The sequence below is a fragment of the Arachis stenosperma genome, chromosome 1 (genome assembly GCF_014773155.1).
Source record: "Arachis stenosperma cultivar V10309 chromosome 1, arast.V10309.gnm1.PFL2, whole genome shotgun sequence".
NCBI classification, from domain to species: Eukaryota; Viridiplantae; Streptophyta; class Magnoliopsida; order Fabales; family Fabaceae; genus Arachis; species Arachis stenosperma.
In genome coordinates this window covers 49,590,085-49,598,994 of record NC_080377.1, presented here as the reverse complement: position 1 = coordinate 49,598,994, position 8,910 = coordinate 49,590,085, and the positions used below count along the sequence as shown (strand labels likewise).

At 40.8% G+C, this 8,910-nt stretch overlaps 1 non-coding gene across 1 annotated transcript; it reads left to right on the top strand.

Moving 5' to 3' along the window:
• The first annotated feature begins 8,054 nt into the window (after positions 1-8,054).
• LOC130950365 (small nucleolar RNA R71) lies at positions 8,055-8,158 on the top strand. The gene has a single exon (XR_009073565.1). It is a non-coding gene; the product is annotated as a small nucleolar RNA R71 (small nucleolar RNA).
• The last annotated feature ends 752 nt before the right edge of the window (positions 8,159-8,910 follow it).

Here is an 8,910-nt window from a genome sequence, read left to right as displayed (position 1 = left end):
TGGCATCTTAGCGCCATGTCACTCCCGGCGGCAATTAATTTGTCCGAAGATGTGGGGAGGGACGACAATCAGAAAACTTGAAGCACAAATTGGCCAACTCTCTACGCAAATAGCCAAGCCCACCAACATCTTTCTAATTGATACTGAAAATAACCCAAAAAGAGGAAAAAGCCATAAAATGGAAAGAGTGTAAGGCAATCACACTGATGAGTGGAAGAATTTTGGAGAACGAAGCCACTAATCAGGAAGATCACAACAGAGGAATTCCATAAGAAGAATTAGAGGAGAAAAAGCAAGGACAAGAAACCTCTACACAAAGTGATAATTCAATGAAGAAGGAGGCAATGAAAGCATATGTGCCGAGAGCTCCATATCCTCAAAGGCTCAAGCGAAGGGATAAGGAGAAGCAATACTCCAAGTTCCTAGAGCTATTCTAGACAATCCACATCAATATTCCTTTCATAGAAGCACTTGATAAATGTCATTGTATGCCAAGTGTATGAAGGAATTGTTGTCAAAGAAAACATCCTTGAAAGGAGGGAAAACTATTGTGATGACTAAAGAGTACAATGTGATCATTCAAAGAGATTTACCATGGAAGAAAAAACACCTAGGGAGCTTCCATATCCCCTGCACCATAGGTAACATGACATTTGAAAAAGCATTAGGTGATATTGGTGAAAGAATAAATCTCATGCCTCTACCAGTGATGAAGAAGCTCCAAATCCATGAAGTGAAACCCACACAAATAGCTCTCCAATTGGCTGATAAATCCATAAAGTAAGCACTTGGGGTTGTGGAGAATGTCTTGGTACAAGTAGGGAAATCCTTCCCCGCAACTGACTTTGTCATCCTTGACATGGAGGAGGACTACAACAACCCCATCATTTTGGGAGGCCCTTCTTAGCTACAGGCAGAGCTTTGATAGATGTTGAAAAGGGAGAATTGATGCTAGTGCATGATGAACATGTAGTATTCCATGTTTTTAAAACCATGTATGATTCTACTAAAGACAAAGAGTGTATGAAGGTTGATTTCAGAGATCCAAACTTGAAGGAGTCACCTCCAAAGCTTCTAATCCCATGCTTGAATGAAAGAAAGGAAGTGGGAGTAGTGCAACAAGTTAAAGGAACCATGGGAGCCAAGGAGGAGTTACAACCAAAACCTCCATATGTGATAACCAAAAAAATCTCTCCTGATATTGGGACCAAAACATGCATTGAAAATGAAGCACCACCTGAAAAAGATAAGAATCTCAAGAAGAAGGTGCTCAAAGATTGGAGAAACAAGAAGATCCCCACTGAAGATTTCTCACCAGGGGACAAAGTGATGCTAACTTACCAACCAATAGAGCTATCCCTACACTTCTCTGGATACTACACAGTGAACAAAATCCTTTCACTTGAATATGTAGAGCTAATCAAAGAAGATACCTGGAGAAAGTTTACTATGAGAGGAGAGGAGCTGGAGCATTATGATCATCATCCTCTCTAACAAAGGACAACCGTCAAGCTAGTGACGTTAAAAGAGCGCTTGTTGGGAGGCAACCCAACCTTAGGTAACTCTTTCAAAATCTTCTCCAAATAAGTGGTTAATTAACCTTCTCTATATTGCAAGGAATTAAGTTTGGTATTGCACACAAATATGCTGTATTAACAGAGCAAACAAATCAAGGGTGAATGTGTGATACAAAGTTTGGTGTTTCACCATTAATCTCATATGAGCACATTATACCCCTTGAAATAGTTATGGATAGTCACTAATTCCGAACAATCACAAAAGCCAATTAACTTAGCATTTCATTTGTTTACTTTCTAGTTATAGTTGTATTTCCTCATAGAATTGAAGAACATAATGTTTCATGCATGGATGAAAAGCTTAAATATGCATTATGTTTTGCATAGAAAAACGGTGCACCAAATTGTGATCATCAATGGCGCCATCAACATGGTACGCTCAATTGCAATCTCAACTCTTTATCACAACTTCGCACAACTAACCAGCAAGTGTACTGGGTCGTCCAAGTAATAAACCTTACGCGAGTAAGGGTCGATCCCACGGAGATTGTTGGTATGAAGCAAGCTATGGTCATCTTGTAAATCTCAGTCAGGCAAATTCAAATGGTTATGGTTGATTTATGAATAAATCATAAAATAAGGATAGAGATACTTATGTAATTCATTGGTGAGAATTTCAGATAAGCGTATGGAGATGCTTTGTCCCTTCCGTCTCTCTGCTTTCCTACTGTCTTCATCCAATCCTTCTTACTCCTTTCCATGGCAAGCTGTATGTTGGGCATCACCGTTGTCAGTGGCTACAGTCCCGTCCTTTCAGTGAAAATGTTCAACGCGCTCTGTCACAGCACGGCTATTCAGTTGTCAGTTCTCGATCATGTCGAAATAGAATCCAGTGATTCTTTTGCGTCTGTCTCTAACGCCCCACAATCGCGAGTTTGAAGCTCGTCACAGTCATTCAATCCTTGAATCCTACTCAGAATACCACAGACAAGGTTTAGACCTTCCGGATTCTCTTGAATGCCGCCATCAGTTCTAGCTTATACCACAAAGATTCCGATTAAGGGATCCAAGAGATATCCACTCAATCTAAGGTAGAACGGAGGTGGTTGTCAGGCACACGTTCATAGGTGAGAATGATGATGAGTGTCACAGATCATCACATTCATCAAGTTGAGGAACAAGTGATATCTTAGAACAAGAATAAGCTGAATTGAATAAAAGAACAATAGTAATTGCATTAATACTCGAGGTACAGCAGAGCTCCACACCTTAATCTATGGTGTGTAGAAACTCCACCATTGAAAATACATAAGAACAAGGTCTAGGCATGGCTGTGAGGCCAGCCCCCAAAATGTGATCAAAAGATTCAAAGATCTAAAGATAAAAATACAATAGCAAAAGGTCCTATTTGTAGAGAACTAGTAGCTTAGGGTTTACAAAGATGAGTAAATTACATAAAAATCCACTTCCGGGCCCACTTGGTGTGTGTTTGGGCTGAGCATTGAAGCTTCTATGTGTAGAGACTTTTCTTGGAGTTAAACGCCAGCTTTTGTGCCAGTTTGGGCGTTTAACTCCCATTCTTGTGCCAGTTCCGGTGCTTAACGCACGGCAGTTTTGAGCTGATTTGGAACGCCGGTTTGGGCCATCAAATCTCGGGTAAAGTATGGACTATTATACATTGCTGGAAAGTCCAGGATGTCTACTTTCCAACACAATTGAGAGAACACCAATTGGGCTTTTGTAGCTCCAGAAAATCCACTTCGAGTGCAGGGAGGTCAGAATCCAACAGCATCTGCAGTCCTTTTCAGCCTCTGAATCAGATTTTTGCTCAGGTCCCTCAATTTCAGCCAGAAAATACCTAAAATCATAGAAAAACACACAAACTCATAGTAAAGTCCAGAAAAGTGAATTTTAACTAAAAACTAATAAAAATATAATAAAAACTAACTAAAACATACTAAAAACATACTGAAAACAATGCCAAAGAGCGTATAAATTATCCGCTCATCACAACACCAAACTTAAATTGTTGCTTGTCCCCAAGCAACTGAAAATCAAATAAGATGAAAAGAAGAGAATATGCAATGAATTCCAAAAACATCTATGAAGATCAGTATTAATTAGATGAGTGGGGCTTTAGCTTTTTGCCTCTGAACAGTTTTGGCACCTCACTCTATCCTTTGAAATTCAGAATGATTGGCTTCTATGGGAACTTAGAATCCAGATAGTGTTATTGATTCTCTTAGTTAAGTATGATAATTCTTGAACACAGCTACTTTATGAGTCTTGGCCGTGGCCCAAAGCACTCTGTCTTCCAGTATTACCACCGGATACATACATGCCACAGACACATAATTGGGTGAACCTTTTCAGATTGTGACTCAGCTTTGCTAGAGTCCCTAATTAGAGGTGTCCAGGGTTCTTAAGCACACTCTTTTTGCCTTGGATCACAACTTCATTATTTTTTTTTTAGGATTCACTACTTTTTCTTGCTTCAAGAATCTTTTTTATGATTTTTTAGATCCTCAGTAACATGTCTCCTTTTTCATCATTCTTTCAAGAGCCAACATTCATGAACACAAATTCAAAAGACTTATGCACTGTTCAAGCATACATTCAGAAACCAAAAGTATTACCACCACATCAAAATAATTAATCTGTTATAAAATTCAAAATTCATACAATTCTTCTCTTTTTCAATTAAAAACATTTTTCATTTAAGAAAGGTGATGGATTCATAGGACATTCATAACTTTAAGGCATAGACACTAAGACACTAATGATCATAAGACACAAACATAGATAAACATAAGCATGATTTTTCGAAAAAACAGAAAAATAAAGAACAAGGAGATTAAAGAACGGGTCCACCTTAGTGATGGCGGCTTGTTCTTCCTCTTGAAGATCTTATGGAGTGCTTGAGCTCCTCAATGTCTCTTCCTTGCCTTTGTTGCTCCTCTCTCATGATTCTTTGATCTTCTCTAATTTCATGGAGGAGGATGGAATGTTCTTGGTGCTCCACCCTTAGTTGTCCCATGTTGGAACTCAATTCTCCTAGGGAGGTGTTGATTTGATCCCAATAGTTTTGTGGAGGAAAGTGCATCCCTTGAGGTATCTCAGGGATTTCATGATGAGTGGGATCTCTTGTTTGCTCTATTCTTTTCTTAGTGATGGGCTTGTCCTCATCAATGAGGATGTCTCCCTCTATGTCAATTCCAACTGAATAACAAAGGTGACAAATGAGATGAGGGAAGGCTAACCTTGCCAAGGTAGAGGACTTGTCCGCCACCTTATAAAGTTCTTGGGCTATAACCTCATGAACTTCTACTTCCTCTCTAATCGTGATGCTATGAGTCATGATAGCCCGGTCTATAGTAACTTCGGACCGGTTGCTAGTAGGAATGATTGAGCGTTGGATAAACTCCAACCATCCCCTAGCCACGGGCTTGAGGTCATGCCTTCTCAGTTGAACCGGCTTCCCTCTTGAATCTCTCTTCCATTGAGCGCCCTCTTCACAAATATCTATGAGGAGTTGGTCCAACCTTTGATCAAAGTTGACCCTTCTAGTGTAAGGGTGTTCATCTCCTTGCATCATGGGCAAGTTGAATGCCAACCTTACATTTTCCAGACTAAAATCTAAGTATTTCCCCCGAACCATTGTAAGCCAATTCTTTGGGTCCGGGTTTACACTTTGATCATGGTTCTTGGTGATCCATGCATTGGCATAGAACTCTTGAACCATTAAGATTCCGACTTGTTGAATGGGGTTGGTAAGAACTTCCCAACCTCTTCTTTGGATCTCATGTCGGATCTCCGGATATTCACTCTTTTTGAGTTTGAAAGGGACCTCGGGGATCACCTTCTTCATGGCCACAACTTCACAGAAGTGGTCTTGATGCACCCTTGAGATGAATCTCTTCATCTCCCATGACTTGGAGGTGAAAGCTTTTGCCTTCCCTTTCCTTTTTCTAGAGGTTTCTCCGGCCTTAGATGCCATAAATGGTTATGAAAAAACAAAAAGCAATGCTTTTACCACACCAAACTTAGAATGTTTGCTCGTCCTTGAGCAAAAGAGGAAAGAAGAGGGTAGAAGAAGAAGAAATAGAGGAGATGGAGGTCGCTTTGTGGTTCGGCCAATGGGGAGAAGTAGTGTTTAGGTTGTGTGAAAATGAGGTTGTGAAGATGGGTTTATATAGGGGTGGAGAGAGGGGTAGGGTTCGGTCATGTATGGGTGGGTTTGGGAGGGAAAGTGGTTTGAATTTGAATGGTAAGGTAGGTGGGGTTTTATGAAGGATGGATGTGAGTGGTGAAGAAAATAGTAGGATTTGATAGGTGAGGGGTTTTTTTGGGGAAGAAGTGTTGAGGTGATTGGTGAATGGGTGAAGAAGAGAGAGAGTGGTGGGGATCCTGTGGGGTCCACAGATCCTGAGGTGTCAAGGATAGTTCATCCCTGCACCAAGTGGTGAGCAAAATTGCTCTTTCTGCCAATCATGGCATTAAACGCCGGGCTGGTGCCCATTTCTGGCGTTTAACGCCAGCTTAATGCCCATTCCTGGCGTTAAACGCCCAGAATGGTGCCAGATTGGGCGTTAAACGCCCATTTGCTGCCCTTACTGGCGTTTAAACGCCAGCAAGTTTTTCCTCTAGGGTGTGCTATTTTTCTTTCTGTTTTTCATTCTGTTTTTGCTTTTTCAATTGATTTTGTGACTTTCCATGATCATCAACCTATAGAAATCATAAAATAACAAAGGAAATTAGATAAATATAACATTGGGTTGCCTCCTAACAAGCGCTTCTTTAATGTCAGTAGCTTGACAGTGGGCTCTCATGGAGCCTCACAGATACTCAGAGCAATGTTGGAACCTCCCAACACCAAACTTAGAGTTTGAATGTGGGGGTTCAACACCAAACTTAGAAGTTGGTTATGGCCACCCAACACCAAACTTAGAGTTTGACTGTGGGGGCTCTGTTTGATTGAGTTTTGAGAGAATCTCTTCATGCTTCCTCTCCATGGTTACAGAGGGATATCCTTGAGCCTTAAACACAAAGGATTCTTCATTCACTTGAATGATCAATTCTCCTCTGTCCACATTAATCACAGCCTTTGCTGTGGCTAGGAAGGGTCTACCAAGGATGATGGATTCATCCATGCACTTCCAAGTCTCTAGCACTATGAAATCAGCAGGGATGTAATGGTCTTCAATCTTTACCAGAACATCCTCTACAAGTCCATAAGTTTATTTTCTTGAATTGTCTGCCATCTCTAGTGAGATTCTTGCAGCTTGCACCTCAAAGATTCCTAGCTTCTCTATTACAGAGAGATGCATGAGGTTTATACTTGACCCTAAGTCACACAGAGCCTTCTTAAAGGTCATGGTGCCTATGGTACAAGGTATTGAGAACTTCCCAGGGTCCTGTCTCTTTTGAGGTAATTTCTGCCTAGACAAGTCATCCAGTTCTTTGGTGAGCAAAGGGGGTTCATCCTCCCAAGTCTCATTACCAAATAACTTGTCATTTAGCTTCATTATTGCTCCAAGGTATTTAGCAACTTGCTCTTCAGTGACATCTTCATCCTCTTCAGAGGAAAAATACTCATCCGAGCTCATGAATGGCAGAAGTAAATCCAATGGAATCTCTATGGTCTCATTATGAGCCTCAGATTCCCATGGTTCCTCATTAGGGAACTCATTGGAGGCCAGAGGATGTCCATTGAGGTCTTCCTCAGTGGCGATCACTGCCTCTTCCTCCTCTCCAAGTTCGGCCATGTGGGTCATGTTAATTGCCTTGCATTCTCCTTTTGGATTCTCTTCTGTATTGCTTGGAAGAGTACTAGGAGGGAGTTCAGTAATTTTCTTGCTCAGCTGACCCACTTGTGCCTCCAAATTCCTAATGGAGGACCTTGTTTCAGTCATGAAACTTTGAGTGGTTTTGATTAGATCAGAGACCATGGTTGCTAAGTCAGAGTGGCTCTGCTTAGAATTCTCTGTCTGTTGCTGAGAAGATGATGGAAAAGGCTTGCCATTGCTAAACCTGTTTCTTCCACCATTATTGTTGTTGAAACCTTGTTGAGGTCTCTGTTGATCCTTCCATGAGAGATTTGGATGATTTCTCCATGAAGGATTATAGGTGTTTCCATAGGGTTCTCCCATGTAATTCACCTCTTCCATTGATGGGTTGTCAGGATCATAAGCTTCTTCTTCAGATGAAGCGTCCTTAGTATTGCCTGGTGCAGCTTGCATTCCAAATAGACTTTGAGAAATCATATTGACTTGTTGAGTCAATATTTTGTTCTGAGCCAGTATGGCATTCAGAGTATCAATCTCAAGAACTCCTTTCTTTTGATTCGTCCCATTGTTCATAGGATTCCTTTCAGAAGTGTACATGAATTGGTTATTTGCAACCATTTCAATGAGCTCTTGAGCTTCTGTAGGCATCTTCTTCAGATGAAGAGATTCTCCAGCAGAGCTGTCCAATGACATCTTGGACAGTTCAGACAGACCATCATAGAAGATACCTATGATGCTCCATTCAGAAAGCATGTCAGAGGAACACTTTCTGATCAATTGTTTGTATCTTTCCCAAGCTTCATAGAGGGATTCATCATCCTTCTGTCTGAAGGTTTAGACTTCCACTCTAAGCTTACTCAATTTTTGAGGTGGAAAGAACTTTGCCAAGAAGGCATTGACTAGCTTTTCCCAAGAGTTCATGCTTTCTTTAGGTTGTGAGTCCAACCATATCCTAGCTCTGTAGACCTCAGGGTCAACCCCATTAGTCTTGACAGTGTCACAGATTTGCAAGAACTCAGCTAAAAACTGATGAGGATCTTCCAATGGAAGTCCATGAAACTTTGCAATTCTGTTGCATTAGAGAAACTAATTGAGGCTTTAAGCTCAAAGTTGTTTGCTCCAATGGCAGGGATAGAGATGCTTCTCCCATAGAAGTCGGGAGTAGGTGCAGTAAAGTCACCCAGCACCTTCCTTGCATTGTTGACATTATTGTTGTTTTCGGCTGCCATGGGTTCTTCTTCTTTGAAGATTTCTGTTAGGTCCTCTACAGAGAGTTGTGCTTTACCTTCTCTTAGCTTTCGCTTCAAGGTCCTTTCAGGTTCAGGGTCAGCCTCAACAAGAATGCTTTTGTCTTTGCTCCTGCTCATATGAAAGAGAAGAGAACAAGAAAATATGGAATCCTCTATGTCACAGTATAGAGATTCCTTGAGGTGTCAGAGGAAAAGAAAAATAGAAGGAAGAGGTAGAGGAATTCGAACTTATCAAGAGAGATAGGGTTCGAATTGTGCATTTAGGAAGAGTGTTAGTCCATAAATAGAAGAATGTGAGAAGAGAGGAAGAAATTTTCGAAAATTAAAGTGAATTAATTAAAAAAAATTTTGAAAAAT